Below are 19,574 nucleotides of genomic sequence, written 5' to 3'. Positions count from 1 at the left end.
TGGACAGGGGTGGGGTGAGGAATGAAATCTGGAGTGTAAATAAATAAATAAAAAAGGATGAATGCTATGTTACAAGAAGTTAGGAAGGTAGAAGGTAAGTCCCTATTGTTGAAGATATCATGCACTTCACAAATAGGACCCAGCAATACCATAGCTGGAATAGACCTATCTGAGGACTAGTTTTCATATTACCAGAAGGCCCCATGCAATTATCCAAAGAAGAGGAGGGTAAACAGCACTCCTACTCTTGGATGGCACCTATGAACAACAATCAGCACAAAATGATACCCCTAAAGTTTCAATAGTCGTACACATACTTGGCACTAGCCAACAGCTCTCTAATTGAATTTAAGACCCACCTAACAAGAGGAAAGCCAGGCCTGATAACCTAGATAACTCTCCAGTGAGAGTAAAGTCATCAATATTGTTAGAGAACATAAAACTACTTATTTACTAAGCTAGCATAATTCCTATTACAAATCTTAACATTTGTGCTCATACCCACAGATTGTCATCTTCACCCCTTAACAAGGAAAATTATGTTTGCAATAGATGGAAAACAATACAGAAAACCCCAACTAATGAAAATGCAGAGATGTGACACTTAGTCACAATATAAACATCTACAAAACACTCCTGCACCTAAAGCTTAGGGAGTGCTGTGCAGGAGGGGAAAGAACGGTTCCTGTGGGATTTTATCTTCTAGTAATGTCAGAGACAAATAAATTCTCACCAATATGACTGTTCAACATGAGCTGAATAAGGATAACATGAAAAGACATGCAAAAGTGAATGGGGAAAAGCTTATGAGGCCCCATGAGTACACAAAGAACTACAGGTGATGAAGGAATGCTAAGGAAGAGAAATCATCTTCCCCAGGGAACAGTATATAAATTGGTTTTCCAATTCCAAACGGTCAGTTCTGAAAACACACATACCAAGTAACATTAGAGAGACTAAATAGATTATATTTTGGAATCTACCACATGTATGCATATATATATATATATATATATATATATATATATATACACACACACATGCATACAACAGTTATTAACAAAAAAAGAGGTCATGAATTTGAAAAAGAATAAGTAGGGGTAAAATGGGAAATGTTAAATGATGGAAAGGGAAGGAAGACATATTGTATTATATTATTATCTCGGGAATTAAATGAGAAATTAAAAGAACAACTACAAAAACAAGAAGTTGGGAGGAAAATGTGGTGGTAGGGATGTGGGAGGAATTGAGGAATTAAGGAGGGGGGGGGGTAGCCAGGCGTGGTGGCACACGCCTTTAATCTCAGCACTTGGGAGGCAGAGGCAGGAGGATTTCTGAGTTCGAGGCCAGCCTGGTCTACAAAGTGAGTTCCAGGACAGCCAGGGCTACACAGAGAAACCCTGTCTCAAAAAACCAAAAAAAAAAAAAAGGGGGGGGGGGTAAAGGGAGGTAACTTTGATCCAAACATATTATTTCCAGCAATGAGTGTTAAACAAATATTTAGAAAACAACATCCAACCTCCCCTCCCTCAAACAACATATTTCTCTAATAAACCCTGGAAAGCCATGTTGGAGTGATGATTCAGTGGTTAATAAGAGCAGTTTGTTCCCAGCACCCATATTAGGTGTCTCACAAACTGCCTATATACCTCTAGTTCCAGGAGATCTTACACCACTCTTCTGGTACTTGCTGGTAACTACATTCATATATTCATATATATATATATATATATATATATATATATATATATATATATAGCATACATACATATAAAAGTATACATAATTAGAAATCCTTTTGCCTCTTTTGTTTTGTTTTTGAGACAGGGTTTCTCTTTGGAACAGCCCAGGCTGTCCTGGAACTCAGTCTGTATAAGAAGCTGGCCTTGAACTCACAGAGATACGCCTGCCTCTGCCTCCAAAGTGCTGAGATTAAAGGCATGTGGCTAAATAAATCTGTTTTAAAAGTAAATAAATAAATAACCCACCTGAATGTTGTTTGGAGATAGCACACTAAACAAACCAAACCAGAACATAATGTGGCTACTTCCAGCAAACATAACCCAAAATATTCCCTTGGGGCCTGTATCTTGACTTCTATAAGCATTAAATCTGCTATTCGACCTTATTTGCACCCATTACTAATTCCAACTGATTAAGGCCTCCGTTTTCTCACAGTGCATCCTGCCCAAAACAAAGACTCGGCCCTGACTATGCCATTACTGTACAAAAGCAGATTCCTTAATACTTCCTCAGAAGATGTTTTCTAAGGATACCTCCCTTGTCCGAAGCCTCCAAGTCAAATCACACTTCTAAATTTATATTTTATCATAGCCCAGCGAAGGCCCGATGAGGCCTAATGGCAAAAGCGAGATTTTGATCTGTGCGGTGGTGACAGTCTCTGTTCAATGCGGTATAATCCCCTACACCCTTATTTAGATTCATATTTTTAAAAGTCAGCAGTACCTGAGACAATTCTTTCAACTTTTCGGTAAACCAGCTTCAGCGGCTTTTCAACAAGGTCTTCCTTCCCAGCGGGTCACTTCGTAACGTCACATCCGGTTCGCAGCCGCAGCATCAGTACAACAGCGCGCATGCTCCTGGGTTCCCTACCAGAGGTTCCTTTTCTTCCTTCTGTCTTTTGTTTTGTTTTGTTTTGTTTTTTCGAGACAGGGTTTCTCTAAATAGCCCTCGCTGTCCTGGAACTCACTTTGTAGCCTTGAACTCAGAAATTCGCCTGCCTCTGCCTCCCAAGTGCTGGGATTAAAGGCGTGCCCTGCCCCACCCCCACTCCCACCCCCACCCCCCTCCGCTTTCTTCTGTCTTTTTCTTTTTTTTTTTTTTTGGTTTTTCGAGACAGGGTTTCTCTTTATAGCTCTGGCTGTCCTGGAGCTCACTTTGTAGACCAGGCTGGCCTCGAATTCAGAAATCCGCCTGCCTCTGCCTCCCGAGTGCTGGGATTAAAGGCGTGCGCCACCACGCCCAGCGCTTTCTTCTGTCTTAATCAAATCCGCTTCTTCAAAGCCCTAGGATTTTTATTTCTGTTAGGCTGCCACCTCGCCCAGCGCTTTCTTCTGTCTTATCAAATCCGCTTCTTCAAAGCCCTAGGATTTTTATTTCTGTTAGGCTGGGATCTGGCCCCTCATGCCAGTATATATGAAAGCCTGTTTGGACTCAAGAGTCATTCTGTAGTAACTTACAAAGTAAACACGGCCATGGCCAGTCACCGGCAGATTTCTTTGTAAGTCTTTGACAATGGTGATAATCTTCAGTTTGTTTTCTTCAGGATTCTTCATTGTGCCTTTTTTTTTTTTTTTTTTTTTTTTAAGTACAGGTAGTTTTATTGTATGTTTCATCTAGCAGATATTTTTTTTAAAAAGTATGTAGAAATAATTATTTCCAACTAAGTAAATATACCATGTTATCAATCTGCCAAATCAAAAGCACTTGCCAAGCTGAATAATAAGTTACAAAGAAATAATAATCCTGGGTTACACGGATTATGCAGTATTTTCAAAGCTCTTTAAGAATTACCCACTAACACAAATCTCTGACTTAACAGTTTGAAGGTAAGTTTCACAGTAATGTAATTTTAACTTCCATTTACATTCATTTTAATATATTACTACTATGTTTATGTCACAATGGTGCGTTCCAGTGTATACAATTTACAGTTTCAATTTGTACATACGTAACTCACTAATATGAGGGACAGCTCTTACTATTGTAAACTATCCCTAAGAAGAAAAGTAAACCTCCACCCTACATAAAACTATAAAAATGGTCTGACTTAAACAGATTAATGAAACATGGTTTTTCATATTTGAGCTGCTTTCTAAATATCAGCATGTAACTTTGCCTATTTAATGTATGACAGCTACAACTTTATTCACTGAGAAATTATGCATTTATTTTCTTCAAGCACTTTTTCACTTTATCTCAAAAAAATCCTTGACTTGCTATTTTTAATCTGCAAATGCTAAACTGTACTTTTGGGGGCAATCCAAAGAAAGATGATAAACATTGTAAACAACAAAATTCCCCAAATTAATGTTTGAATTTTTCCTTTAGACCATTTAAACAGTCAGTTACATGGTTTCATCTTTCTTTCCTTTTTCTTTTCTTTCTTTAGACAGAAACTAGTGAGAGGTAGAGCCCTGGATAGACTGGAACTGAGACCCACCTGCCACGCCTCTGGAGGCCAGGGTTGGAGATTTATGCAGCCACACCCAGAAGCACTATTTCATTTTTAACACCAATACAAATAAATTACTGACAGGTCAGTACCATCCTGGAACCTAAAATTCTAATTGAATAAAATCTTTCAATATTCCATTATGTAGCTTAGAATAGTTATATGATTTGATTAAACTGGTCAAAGTAGTAAGAAACATACTGTCCAGTAAACAGTTAGTCATTTTGCTTTTGGGGGGAAAACAGTCCAAGAACAGAGACTAACAAACAATCAGAAAAATAATTAAAAAGGAAAAAAAAGTCACAGGGCAGTTTAAACCTCTGAAATCTATTTGACCTATCCAGTATTCAGGTCTAAAACAGAATTTTCAATTTTTTTTTCTTGAATAATCTCTGCTCTTTCCTTAAATATCAAACTGATTGGTAGTCACAGCTTCACACACAATCAGAGCTTTATAGCTTGCTCATACAATACAGTATTAGTAATGTCAAAAAAACAGAAACAAAAACAAAAACACCTAAATTCCAAACTACAAAGAAAATCTCCTCAAGTATTACATTCAGCTTTGAAATCATTTACTAACATGACAACAGATTTGGCTTAAATCACTTTTGCACACACTCAGACCCAGAACAGACTCCCTAGACACTCATCTACTTTGCAACACAAGGCCATTTAGTCAGAGATAGCATTCTTCAAGCCAAACTTTAAATAGATTAAAAAAAGTAATTTCTAATTTTTACAGAAATGTTTCTTCAAAAAATATTTTCTCTCACTCCCTCATCTCCTATACTGAAGGATGTATATTTTTTTTTTTTTGTTTTCTCTCCCAAGGTAAATCTGAACCCTCAAAATTGATTCCAGGCAGAAAATTCCTGCAAATTAAAATCAAAAACAAAAATAGAAAAATTATATATATATATACTGGTTGGAATCCTCCAGCATTTGAAAATCATTTAGATATGAATTTTGGGCTCTTCCTACTCGAAATGTCCAAATCTGTAACATTTAGGACACACTTCCCATCCTTTCCTGGCCACTTCCTCCCCTCCAAAACACTTCAACAGAGGCTCAAGTTTAGTGGGAAGAGAAGCTTCGGAGTAGTTTTTGTACGGCTTTGTTTTTACTTTGGTGATCTGAGTGACACATATTGCTCTTTCCCATTACTTCGAGTCACTCCTTGAGGTGTAGCCCTATGGCTGAACTGGCGTCTCTGTTCCCTGAGTTTTCCAGCCGCTCCCCTGGGAATGGTGTTGCCTTGGAAGCCAGAATGATCCTTACTAGCCCTTGTTTCTGGTTTCTCATGCGGCTTCTCAACAGGGAGCTCCGTTCTGTTCATTTCTGGTGGGAGATACTGCATTGGACCGGAGTTCCCTCAGCGGCTGTACGAGAACTGGAGATGGCTCTTTTTTTTTTTTTTAATTATTATTACGTATTTTCCTCAATTACATTTCCAATGCTTCTGACACACTTCAGCATAGCTTAACTTTCGAGGTTCCTGTAGGGCCGCAGCTATAGGTGGATTTATGTCACTACTGCAAGGTGAAGCAGTATTTGCCCTTGATGGCTTGGTATCAGTTGGAGAAGACACTGGCACAGCTACTGGGTTGAGAATGTCCTTTGGAACAACAGAGTCCTCCATTTGATCCTTTTCTTGCTGAGTTGTGCTTAATCATTGTGCCTTTTTAATGTGTTTTTAACCTTATAGGAAGGGATTCCTGGGAAATGTAGCTTCTCCCTTCTAGCAAAATTTTGACTAGTTACAGGTATCCCTTCAGAAATTGTATTAAGTGTTAACTTTGGCCATGATTTGAGAAGGGATAGTAGAATAAATAGGTAGACATGTACCACGATAGTGAAGGAGTATCATCTACAAAACATACTAACATATTTATTTTTTCGTCATCTTCTAGGTTTACCCCTTTGTGCAAACTTTATTATAAAAATACTTTCTGCAGGTGAAAAATTGAGATTATGATTTTATGAGGTATGGTCATTTTTGCTTAAATGACTTCCCATATATAGATGATCATCTTTCCATTAAATATTTTCTCTTTTTATTATTCATTCCATTAACTTATGTTGTTATTGTTTTTTTAGCACTCTGGGCTATTTCTAAGTTTAGTTTTGAAAAATAGGATTAGTAATATACACATTATTTACTCCCCGACTTCAGTGAACATCATGATATTTCATATTTTGATATTTTAATTATTTTGCTAATTAATTATTATAATTGGCATATTAGAGAAAGTAAATTGCAATCTAACAAAATAAAATTTTATTAAGTGAAAGGAATAGGGACTCCACATGAAGACCTACAAAGTCAACGAACATGGACCCATGGAGGTTCCTCGAGATGGAACCACCAAAAAGCAAGCATGGGCTGGACCAAGCACCTCTCCCCAAAGCATATATGTAGCAGATTTGCTGCTTGGTCTTCATGTGGGTACCCTAACAAATGGAGTGGGGGCTATCCATGACTGTCTTGCTTATCTATGAATCCTGTTCTCCTAACTGGGTTGTCTTGTCTGGCATCAGTGGGAGAGGATGGGCCTAGTCCTGCAGTGACTTGATGTGGCAAGTGGGTTGGTACAGAGAGGAGACCTCCCCCTTCTCAATGGTTGAGAGGAGTAAAACAGAGACCATGTGAAGGGGAGACTGGAAGCAGAGGAGGGACTGCAATAGGGATGCAAAGTGAATAAATTGATTAATGGAAAGAAAGAAAGAATTAAGGTAGAACATATGTTCTACACACAGCAATGAAAATTGGAATGACAATAAAACCAGTTCATTATAATAGTGAGCACAAAAGACATTCTACATACTGTCATGAGTGATGGGTACCATAATTAGTTCATTCCTTTTCTTTAAAAAAAAATCTAGTTACCATCTAGATGTCAGAGAACCTATAAATTGACTATCAGATGTTATTTAACAAAGGACTTATCAGAATAAAGATGAAATATGAATTTGAGGAGACTAACCAATTAAATTAGAAACATTTATGAATTGAAGTGGGAAAAATGATTCATAAACTAGTCAATTTATGGTAAAGATGTTTTCTTTAGGCACTGGAGAGATGGTTCAGTGGTTAAGAGCACTTCTTTTGCTTGCAGAATACCTGAATTTGGTTCACATTACCCATGTGGTGGCCTACACTATTTCTAAGTTCCAAGGATTTGATACCATTCTCAGGCCATTGGGGTCACTAAGCTCATATTGTGTATAAAATTCATATGTAGACATAACATTCATACACATAAAAATAAATAAATCTAAAAAGTAGATCAAAAGAATACACAACAAAACAAAAACCCCATGACACTCACATATTATATAGCATTGTTTACTTTTTTGTATTAAAATTTAATAGTGGCTAAGATATGTGCTTTCAAATATTTGTATTGGACATTTTATGAACATAGGGAATAGAAAATAAGGTAAACAAAGACATAATTTAGAAGAAACAACATTATCTTTACGCACAAATAGAATTTATATGCAGAAATTATACTAAAACCTATTAAAGTAATGAAAACCTTTTAAACACTATTGTATTTAAAATCTATACACAAAATTTGCTGTTTGCTGTAGCAACACACAGGACAAAACTGGATTTATAAACCTATAAAAGCAAATCCATCATAACAAGTGTAAGAGCACTAGCAGAACTATGTACCTTATATTTAAATTGCTAATGACCTGACAAACTGGACAAATGTTACAGATTTCTAGAATGTTCAATAAACAAGTTAAACTGCACCAAATTTAATCTAGTGACATTTATAAAATCAATATATTGCTATTTGTGAATACTTTTGACTAGAAACAGAATATGACTGAAAACCTCTATCGTCACAACACACAAATCTATTTCAGGTCAATTCAAAGCCTAATTTTATGTTATTTCATCTGAAAATTTATATACTTACATTAACAGGATAAAATGCCACATTAAGAAAAAATATATTAACAAAACAAAGCTGCCATTATTTATTCATGGTTAAAATATTTGTAACCAAATCAGATAAAGATATCTATGAAAAGCAATATGAAATATAATATATAACATGGAACCATTAGGTTGAAGATTATCTTTTTTATTAATGCTATATTAATAAACTAACAAATGAAATGTGCCATGTTTGAAAAACACATTTTATAATTTGTATATTTATATGTATATATTTTATGAAAAAATATATTCATGATAAATGGTTCATGATTATTTAATAATAAGAAGTCCCTCAACAGAGGAATGGATACAGAAAATATGGTACATTTACACAATGGAGTACTACTCAGCTATTAAAAAGAATGAATTTATGAAATTCCTAGCCAAATGGATGGACCTGGAGGGCATCATCTTGAGTGAGGGGTAACACAATCACAAAGGAACTCACACAATATGTATTCACTGATAAGTGGATATTAGCCCAAAACTTAGGATACCCAAGATATAAGATACAATTTGCTAAACGCATGAAACTCAAGAAGAATGAAGACCAAAATGTGGACACTGTGCCCCTTCTTAGAATTGGGAACAAAACACCCATGGAAGGAGTTACAGAGACAAAGTTTGGAGCTGTGATGAAAGGATGGACCATTTAGAGACTGCCATATCCAGGGATCCATCCCATAATCAGCTTCCAAACGCTGACACCATTGCATACACTAGCAAGATTTTGCTGAAAGGACCCAGATATAGCTGTCTCTTGTGAGACTATGCCGGGGCCTGGCAAACACAGAAGTGGATGCTCACAGTCAGCTATTGGATGGATCACAGGGCTCCCAATGGAGAAGCTAGAGAAAGTACTCAAGGAGTTAATGGGATCTGCAACCCTATAGGGGGAACAACATGATGAACTAACCAGTACCCCGGAGCTCTTGTCTCTAGCTGCATATGTATCGAAAGATGGCCTAGTCGGCCATCACTGGAAAGAGAGGCCCATTGGACTTGCACACTTTATATGCCCCAGTACAGGGGAATGTCAGGGCCAGGGGAATGGGAATGGGTGAGTAGGGAAGTGGGGGCGGGGTATGGGGGACTTTTGGGACAGCATTGGAAATGTAATTGAGGAAAATACGTAATAAAAAGAAGTCCCTAAAGCATAAGATTAATATTCAAACACATAGTTTCAAGGCAACAAACAATATTAAAAATAAAGTTAAATAAAATATCTGGTGTTTAAAAATAATATACTAAATTAATCTTAGAAGTATGTGAAAATAATAGAAAAATTCTCCAAAGAATGAAGAAATCACTGAAGTTCTAACTAGAGGAATATTTTGTTGATAGTTAGAACATTTAATTTTAACTCCCCTCAAGTTCAATTGTAAAAATACTGGAGTCATTTCATCACAAATACAATTCTAAAGGTTTTTGTATGCACGTCTGTATATATGACATGAACGCATAAGTTCATATAAGCTAAGTATACAATTTATGTTAACTTCTGAATTGCCAAGAATATCAAATATTAGCTTGATTAACAAAGAAAGAAGATTTGGCTTGCTATACAAGTTATTCAGAATTACTAAAATGTATACTAGTTATGAGCTTTTAAGTAATATAAGTATAGATATAGGCAAATTACGAGAAGACATGAACAAAACTTGCAATAGATTCTCTTCCAGTGTCTAAAGTAGGATCCAAGTTAAGTAACATTTTATTTATTTATTTATTTATTTCTAACTTCTGGAACTATTCCAGGGGAGGGGTGATACATTCATGTGGTTTTAGTCATTAATTTTATTTATTGATTTATTGATTGATTGATTGATTGATTTTCCTTTTTGAGACAGGGTTCCTCTGTGTAACTTTGACTATCCTGAAATTTGCTCTGTATACCAGAATGGCCTCGAACTCACAGAGGCCTACCAACCTCTGCCTCCCAAGTGCTCAACCACTGTCACCAATGGTTGTTATTTATTTATTTTTTTAATTTTTTTAAATTGGTTATTTATTTCATTTACATTTCCAATGCTATCCCAAAAGTCCCCCACACGCTCCCCCACCCACTCCTCTACCCACCCACTCCCACTTCTTGGCCCTGGCGTTTCCCTGTACTGAGGCATATAAAGTTTGCAAGAACAATGGGCCTCTCTTTCCACTGATGGCCAACTAGGCCATCTTCTGATTCATATGCAGCTAGAGACACAAGCTCCGGGGGGTATTGGTTAGTTCATATTGTTGTTCCACCTATAGGGTTGCAGACCCCTTTAGCTCCTTGGGTACTTTCTCTAGCTCCTCCATTGGGGGCTCTGTGATCCATCCAAAAGCTGACTGTGAGCATCCACTTCTGTGTTTGCCAGGCCCCGGCATAGTCTCACAAGAGACAGCCATATCTGGGTCCCTTTAGCAAAATCTTGCTAGTGTATGCAATGGTGTCAGCGTTTGGAAGCTGATTATGGGATGGAATTTTTTTATGCAGGCAGAAGGAACTAATTCATAGGAAATAAAAATTGTGAGCTTAAAATCTACAGATCTACAACCTGGCCCTAATTTGATAACAGCTGGCTTGATAAATTCTTCTCTGTAGTCTGTAGTGGATTGGCTTGTGAGTTAACATTTAGGATCATCTTCTGAAACCATCCCCTTACCCCTGCATTTAAAGGGACTCAAGGTGCCTCTCATTGCCTTCAAGAAGTCTGTGTTCCTCTACACTGTTTTCCTGTCTCACAGTCTCATAGTGGCAAGCAGGACCCTGTCCCCACTGTCTGGCTCCTGTCACCTCTGTCTGTGCTAGTACAACCTGAAGATGTTCCAAGATCCTCTGCCCCTATAGCCCCCACACCAATACATAAGCTTCTTCGATGTGTATTTCATTTTGTTTTTATGGGTTTGGGAACAATTTAAACTCCCAGTTTATTTTCACAAAAGAAAATAAAATTACAGTTTAAGAAACAACAATAAAACCAAAACAAAACAAAAACATTTAGGGTCATCATGTTAACTCTTAGCAGTTTTCACACCTCTAACCAAAGTTTCAACTTCTTGGACTTTTGAAGGGGAGGGGACCTTTAAGCACCATTCCTGGCATATGGTATGCAATAGCAGCATCTCTGTGGAAGCTTTAAGAACTATCTCCTGTCATATGGAATGGCCTTAATTTTGGATCTTCAGTCTTTACTGAAGTCTTCACCATAGGCCCATGTAATTTCCACTGCATTTGTTGACCAGTGACTGCATCTTTGGTGGTCATCATTTTTATTTATTTTATTGAAATTAGATCATCTTTTCATATCATATTTCATGATTACAGTTTCCCTTCTCTCTACTCCTTCCAGTTCTTTCCTACCTCCCCTCTAGATCCACTCACTTTCTCATTAGAAAAGAGCAGATCTCTAGGAAACCTCAACCAAACATATCAAAATAAAATAACTAAGCTAACAGATATAATATATATGCAGAGGACCTGGTACCATATATATGCAGAGGACCATGTAGGCCATGTGTTGGCTGTTTTAGTCTCTGAGTTCATATGCACCTTACTTAATTCTTTTAATGGGGCTTATTCTCCTTAGTGTCTTCCATCCCTTGTGGTCCTTATACACTTCTGTTCTTCTTTCCTGGCATTCCTTGAGCGCTGAGGGGAGGTATTTAATGGATACCTCTAATTTAGATTCTCTCTGAATAATGTATGTTTGGGAGATGACTTTCTGAACTGCAGGCACTAAGAACAACAATTAATAAATGATACCCATGAAACTGCAAAGCTTCCATTAGGCAAAGGACATCCTCATACAGGCAAAGTGTCAGTCTACAGATTGGGAAAAGACTTTTTATCAACTCCACACCTAATAGTGATCTATTATCCTATATATATATATATATATATATATATATATATATATATATATACCTCAGGAAATTACATATCAACAAACCAAATAATCTAATTAAAAATGCGAATGGGGTTTAGAGGTATACAGAGAATTCACAATAGAAGAATCTCAAATGGCTGAAAAACATTTAAAGAAATGATCAACACCCATAGCCAGTAGAGAAATGTCATTCAAAACTACTTCGAGATTCCATCTTACAAATTTCAGAATGGCAAAGATCAATAACAAGCAACAGCTCAAGGATATACCTTCTTCTCAGCACCTCATGGTACCTTCTCCAAAATTGACCACGTAATTGGGCACAAAACAGGACTCAACAGATACAAAAATATTGAAATTGTCCCATGCATCCTATCAGATCACCATGGACTAAGGCTGATCTTCAATAACAAAATAAATAATAGAAAGCCAACATTCACGTGGAAACTGAACAACACTCTTCTCAATGATACCTTGGTCAAGGAAGGAATAAAGAAAGAAATTAAGGACTTTTTAGAGTTCAATGAAAATGAAGCCACAACATACCCAAACTTATGGGACGCAATGAAAGCATTTCTAAGAGGAAAACTCATAGCTCTGAGTGCCTCCAAAAAGAAACTAGAAAGAGCACACATTAGCAGCTTGACAACACACCTAAAAGCACTAGAACAAAAGGAAGCAAATTCACCCAAAAGGAGTAGACGGCAGGAAATAATCAAACGCAGGGGCGAAATCAATCAAGTGGAAACAAGAAGAACTATTCAAAGAATCAACCAATCAAGGAGCTGGTTCTTTGAGAAAATCAACAAGATAGATAAACCCTTAGCCAGACTCACTAGAGGGCACAGGGAAAGCATTCTAATTAACAAAATCAGAAATGAAAAAGGAGACATAACAAGAGATCCTGAAGACATCCAAAACACCATCAGATCCTTCTACCAAAGGCTATACTCAACAAAACTGGAGAACCTGGATGAAATGGAGAAGTTCCTAGACAGATACCAGGTACCAAAGTTGAACCAAGATCAGGTTAATGATCTAAACGGCCCTATATCCCCCAAAGAAATAGAAGCAGTCATTAATAGTCTCCCAACCAAAAACAGCCCAGGACCAGATGGGTTTAGTGCAGAGTTCTATCAGACCTTCAAAGAAGATCTAATCCCAGTTCTTCACAAACTATTCCACAAGATAGAAACAGAAGGTACTCTACCGAACTCATTCTATGAAGCCACAATTACTCTGATACCTAAACCACAAAAAGACCCAACAAAGATAGAAAACTTCAGACCAATATCCCTTATGAATATTGATGCAAAAATACTCCATAAAGTTCTTGCTAACCGAATCCAAGAACACATCAAAACAATCATCCATCCTGACCAAGTAGGTTTCATCCCAGGGATGCAGGGATGGTACAATATACAGAAATCCATCAACGTAATCCAGTATATAAACAAACTCAAAGACAAAAACCACATGGTCATCTCGTTAGATGGGGAAAAAGCATTTGACAAGATCCAACACCCATTCATGATAAAAGTCTTGGAAAGATCAGGAATTCAAGGCCCATACCTAAACATGATAAAAGCAATCTACAGCAAACCAGTAGCCAACATCAAAGTAAATGGTGAGAAGCTTGAAGCAATCTCTCTAAAATCAGGGACTAGACAAGGCTGTCCACTTTCTCCATACCTATTCAACATTGTACTTGAAGTCCTAGCCAGAGCAATTCGACAACAAAAGGAGATCAAAGGGATACAAATTGGAAAAGATGAAGTCAAAATATCACTTTTTGCAGATGATATGATAGTATATATAAGTGACCCTAAAAATTCCACCAGAGAACTCCTAAGCCTGATAAACAGCTTCGGTGAAGTAGCTGGATATAAAATTAACTCAAACAAATCAATGGCCTTTCTCTACACAAAGAATAAACAGGCTGAGAAAGAAATTAGGGAAACAACACCCTTCTCAATAGTCACAAATAATATAAAATATCTTGGCGTGACTCTAACTAAGGAAGTGAAAGATCTGTATAATAAAAACTCCAAGTCTCTGAAAAAAGAAATTCTAGAAGATCTCAGAAGATGGAAAGATCTCCCATGCTCATGGATTGGCAGGATCAACATTTTAAAAATGGCTATCTTGCCAAAAGCAATCTACAGATTCAATGTAATCCCCATCAAAATTCCAACTCAATTCTTCAGCGACTTAGAAAGTGCAATCTGCAAATTCATCTGGAATAACAAAAAACCTAGGATAGCAAAAACTCTTCTCAAGGATAAAAGAACCTCTGGTGGAATCACCATGCCAGACCTAAAGCTTTACTACAGAGCAATTGTGATAAAAACGGCGTGGTACTGGTATAGTGACAGACAAATAGACCAATGGAATAGAATTGAAGACCCAGATATGAACCCACACACCTACGGTCACTTGATCTTCGACAAGGGAGCTAAAAACATCCAGTGGAAGAAAGACAGCATTTTCAACAAATGGTGCTGGCACAACTGGTTGTTTTCATGTAGAAGAATGCGAATCGATCCATTCCTATCTCCTTGTACTAAGGTCAAGTCTAAGTGGATCAAGGAACTTCACATAAAACCAGAGACACTGAAACTTATAGAGGAGAAAGTGGGGAAAAGCCTTGAAGATATGGGCACAGGGGAAAAATTCTTGAATAGAACAGCAATGGCTTGTGCTGTAAGATCGAGAATTGACAAGTGGGACCTCATGAAACTGCAAAGCTTCTGCAAGGCAAAAGACACCATCAATAAGACAAAAAAACCACCAACAGATTGGGAAAGGATCTTTACCTATCCTAAATCAGATAAGGGTCTAATATCCAATATATATAAGGAACTCAAGAAGGTGGACTCCAGAAAGTCAAATAACCCCATTAAAAAATGGGGCTTAGAACTCAACAAAGAATTCTCACCTGAAGAATACCAAATGGTAGAGAAGCACCTGAAAAAATGTTCAACATCCTTAATCATCAGGGAAATGCAAATCAAAACAACCCTGAGATTCCACCTCACACCAGTCAGAATGGCTAAGATCAAAAATTCAGGTGACAGCAGATGCTGGCGAGGATGTGGAGAAAGAGGAACACTCCTCCATTGTTGGTGGGATTGCAAGCTTGTACAACCACTCTGGAAATCAGTCTGGCGGTTCCTCAGAAAATTGGACATAGTACTACCGGAGGATCCAGCAATACCTCTCCTGGGCATATATCCAGAAGATGTCCCAACCGGTAAGAAGGACACATGCTCCACTATGTTCATAGCAGCTTTATTTATAATAGCCAGAAGCTGGAAAGAACCCAGATGTCCCTCAACAGAGGAATGGATACAGAAATTATGGTACATCTACACAATGGAGTACTACTCAGCTATTAAAAAGAATGAATTTATGAAATTCCTAGCCAAATGGATGGAACTGGAGGGCATCATCTTGAGTGAGGTAACACAATCACAAAGGAACTCACACAGTATGTATTCACTGATAAGTGGATATTAGCCCAAAACTTAGGATATCCAAGATATAAGATACAATTTGCTAAACGCATGAAACTCAAGAAGAATGAAGACCAAAATGTGGACACTGTGCCCCTTCTTAGAATTGGGAACAAAACACCCATGGAAGGAGTTACAGAGACAAAGCTTGGAGCTGTGATGAAAGGATGGACCATCTAGAGACTGCCGTATCCAGGGATCCATCCCATAATCAGCTTCTAAACGCGGACACCATTGCATACACTAGCAAGATTTTGCTGAAAGGACCCAAAGATAGCTGTCACTTGTGAGACTATGCAGGGGCCTAGCAAACACAGGAGTGGATGCTCACAGTCAGCTATTGGACGTATCACAGGACTCCCAATCGAGAAGCTAGAGAAAGTACCCAAGGAGCTAAAGGGATCTTCAACCCTATAGTTGGAACAACATAATGAACTAACCACTACCACGGAGCTCTTGTCTCTAGCTGCATATGTATGGAAAGATGGCCTATTTGACCATCACTGGAAAGAGAGGCCCACTGGACTTGCAAACTTTATATGCCCCAATATAGGGGAATGCCAGGGCCAAAAGAATGGGAATGGGTGGGTAGGGAAGTGGGGGGCGCTATGGGGGACTTTTGGGATAGCATTGGAAATGTAATTGAGGAAAATATGTAATAAAAATATTAAAAATTAAAAAAAAAGAAAAGAAAAAAAAAACAACAGCTAATAACGATGAGGATGTGGATCAAAGGGCACATTCCTCCATTGCTGGTGAGAGCAGATACTTGTACAACTATTAAGGAAATGAATGTAGGGGTTCCTGAGAATGTTGGGGATTGATCGACCTCAAGCCACAGCTATACCAATCTTGGGCATAAACCAAACCAATCTTATCACAAGGACTCCTGTTCAACCATGTTCACTGTGGGTTCATTTATAATTGTCAGAAATTGTAAACAACCCTTATGTCCCGAAACAGAAGAATGGATAAAGGAAAATTACATAATACTTTATTGAGTAAATTAACTCCATGGGAACAGATGCAGAGTCCCACAGGCAAATACTAAGTGACGCTCCATTAGCCTTCACTCAAAGTTTCTGCTTTTTTCCTTCTCTTGGCCTAACCCCTCATATTAAGTAAGGCTCATAGCTCCCTGACAAAGCCCTCTTTGTTTTAGGACAAAGTGATGTGTTTTTCTCATCTGGTTCTATCTCTCCCTGGTTTCTAATACTCATAAGGGTAGATCTGTCAAATTACTATATGCTTTCTTCTGTTCTAAGACAGAAAAAAAAAAAAAGAAAGGAGCTTAAGTCTTACCTGTTTGATGACTGAAAAGACAATTATCTTTCTCTGCCAACGTCAAGGAATTTAGTTCAGCTAACAATCTAGAAGAGTTGGAAAGCAGATTATTATTCATGTGATTCACTATGATATGCATCTGTATTGCTACCACCATTTTAATATGAAGAGATTCCTGTAGGACATCTGACTTCTGCAAATTGCAAAAATAATATATTGTTTCAAGTTTCTAGTATTTATGATGATTTTTATAGCACCAACAGAAAATCAAAATATGCTATTTCAAAGAAAACTTGCTTAGTTATATTAACACCAGACAATCTACATAGTCAGATGCATGTCAAAAATATTCATAAAGATATATATGATGATGAAATGATCACTTCATTAAGAATATATGATAATAATCTTATAGCAATGCATGTTGGTATGTACCTGGAATTCTAACACATAAAGACAAAAGAATGATGATCCCAAATTGGATTATAGCCTGCACTACATGGTAAAATTCAAGCCTGGTTTCATCAACCCTCTTCTCCTTATCTAATTCTTTATCCTTTTTGCCCCAGTTGTCCATGCCCATCCTCACAGTAGTCTACCTCCAGTTCTCATGTATATGTGTTCAATTTTTCTCCCCTGCTCCTTCAATATTTCTCCTCCTCACCACACTTACATTCATACCTTTAACATTCCCATAGATATATACACAGATAGACAGATAGATAGACAGATAAATGGATTTGATACATATTGAGATCTAGGGTCAGTCTGCCAGAAAGAGATGGAAGAATGGAGGAAGAAGGGATGGAGGGGGAAGGAGAGAGAGCATGCAGAGAGATAATGGCAGCTAAACAGACACAAACATGAATATTAAAAAAATAGGACACTATAGATATGCCTCTCTAAAGTATGGATAGGTAATATTTCACAAATGTACTATAAGACAGGAGGAAAGCTCTAAAATGTTATCTTGACATGACACACCTGTTGCACACACCTTCTTACAGAAGCTGTGATTATTTGCACAAGACTTACACAATATTAACCAATAAAGATTCTGATGTGGACACATGGATAGTGGAAGGCCTCCTGACACTCCACCTTAGCTGGGGAGCTTGCCAATTGATGAATTCAAGGGAAGGAAAGTCTCTTTTTTTTTTCAGGTATGGCCACTGATAGATTCCCCAAACTCCAGTAGATGACCTCATACCCATATGGACAAAACTACTTGGAGTCAGTTGGCTGAAAAATAGATATTTTTAAAAGGAGGCAATGCAGTTGGAATGTAGATATTATGAGTGCTTAGCATGAGCTATTGCATATGTTCTAGGCCAAACTTCACTACCACGCCCCACCTCCTGGCCAAACCAAAAATAGATAAATAAATAAATAAATAAAAGGAAAAAGCCAACACTGGAAAGAAATTCAACTTCATTAAATATCAGACAATTGATAATTAAAAACAATTATGAAATGCCACAGCATAAATGTTAAATAAAAAATAATAAAGTTATAATGCCAAATAGTCAATAATAGTACAAAGAAAATAGATTACCAATAAATGCTGTCAGAAATATAATATTGTTCAGTAACTATAAAATATTTCAAAATTGGAAAATGGCAAATCAAATTTCAACCTTCAACTCACCAAGCAGCTTTGCAGTTGCAGTTCTGTATACTTAGCCCAGAAAATGAGCCCTTATATCTACAAAAAAAAAAAAAAAAAAAAGAAAGAAAGAAAGAAAAAAAACAAACCCTCTACGTAATTGTTCATGGCAACATAGTTTGTAGAAGTCCCCAAGTAGAAACAAGCAAGATATTTCAACAATGGGCAAATGTTTTAGCAAACTTTAGGACATTCATGCCATGAGATAAGAAGAGACAAAATGTTGGTACATGCAGACAAATGTTTCAGTAAAATCTGGGACATTCATACCATGGGATAAGAAGAGACAAACTCTTGATATACAACCAACTTGTATGGAGCTCAAGGCCATCCTTTCGAGTTAAACTGAACTCGTTTTCAAAAGTTCCTACACTCTTATGAGTCCATGTTTTACAACAGTCTGAAGAGGATAGAATGAAAGAAATTCAGAACATAACTGATCTTTGTTACATAATAAGCATTGGTGTGAAGAAGAGAGTATGTGTTTCTGATAGAGGGGTAGTATTTGGGACTTGTGCAAAAATTTTAATGTAATTGTGGTCGTACAGGTAAACACATGAGAAAAAATCCCTTTATCTCAGCAAACACATTTTAGTAATGCTATTTCTTTTGTTATTTTAGTTGTTTGAGACTGGGTCTCTGATATCAAACTACTGGCAGTCTCCTTCAGGTACCCTATCCTCACAGGCAGGAGCCACTATCGCTACCAGTTTCCAAGGTTTGATTCTATATTCTAGTTAGGAATTATGCTCTAGCCAGGCAACCTAACATCTTGTGGGACCTGGAAAAAATTCAACACATTCATGCTGTAATTTAAACTTAGAGATCTGTTAAATAATGCATGAGATTTGTCTTAAGTCATTAAGTTTATGTTATTTTGTTATGGAAACAATTGAAAATTATACACATACACAATTACTTCAAGTTCTGATCTCATTGTACATGAAACATAAAATTTATTTAAATGAAAAGTATTTCTGGTTAATGTACATTCATGCCAAGGAATTTAATGAGCCAAAAATTATATTAACTGGGGAAACATGGACATAATATTTTATATGTTTGTATGAAAAAAAATTATATA

The 19,574-nt window shown here is 37.1% G+C and overlaps 1 protein-coding gene across 1 annotated transcript in view; it reads right to left on the bottom strand.

The window, feature by feature from the left end:
• Mageb16 (MAGE family member B16) overlaps positions 1-18,518 on the bottom strand; it is a 28,398-nt gene extending 9,880 nt beyond the window's left edge. The window contains exons 1-2 of the mRNA XM_021153265.2: positions 18,473-18,518; positions 16,843-16,910 (exon numbers count right to left, since the gene is read on the bottom strand). The gene's annotated coding sequence lies outside the window, so the exon portion shown is untranslated. The remainder of the gene's footprint in view (positions 1-16,842; positions 16,911-18,472) is intronic.
• Positions 18,519-19,574: the final 1,056 nt, after the last annotated feature.

Source organism: Mus caroli, unplaced genomic scaffold (genome assembly GCF_978045245.1).
Source record: "Mus caroli unplaced genomic scaffold, Mus_caroli_1 scaffold_5, whole genome shotgun sequence".
NCBI lineage: Eukaryota > Metazoa > Chordata > Mammalia > Rodentia > Muridae > Mus > Mus caroli.
Note: the sequence above shows the minus strand (reverse complement) of the source record. Positions and strands in the feature narration are given on the sequence as shown.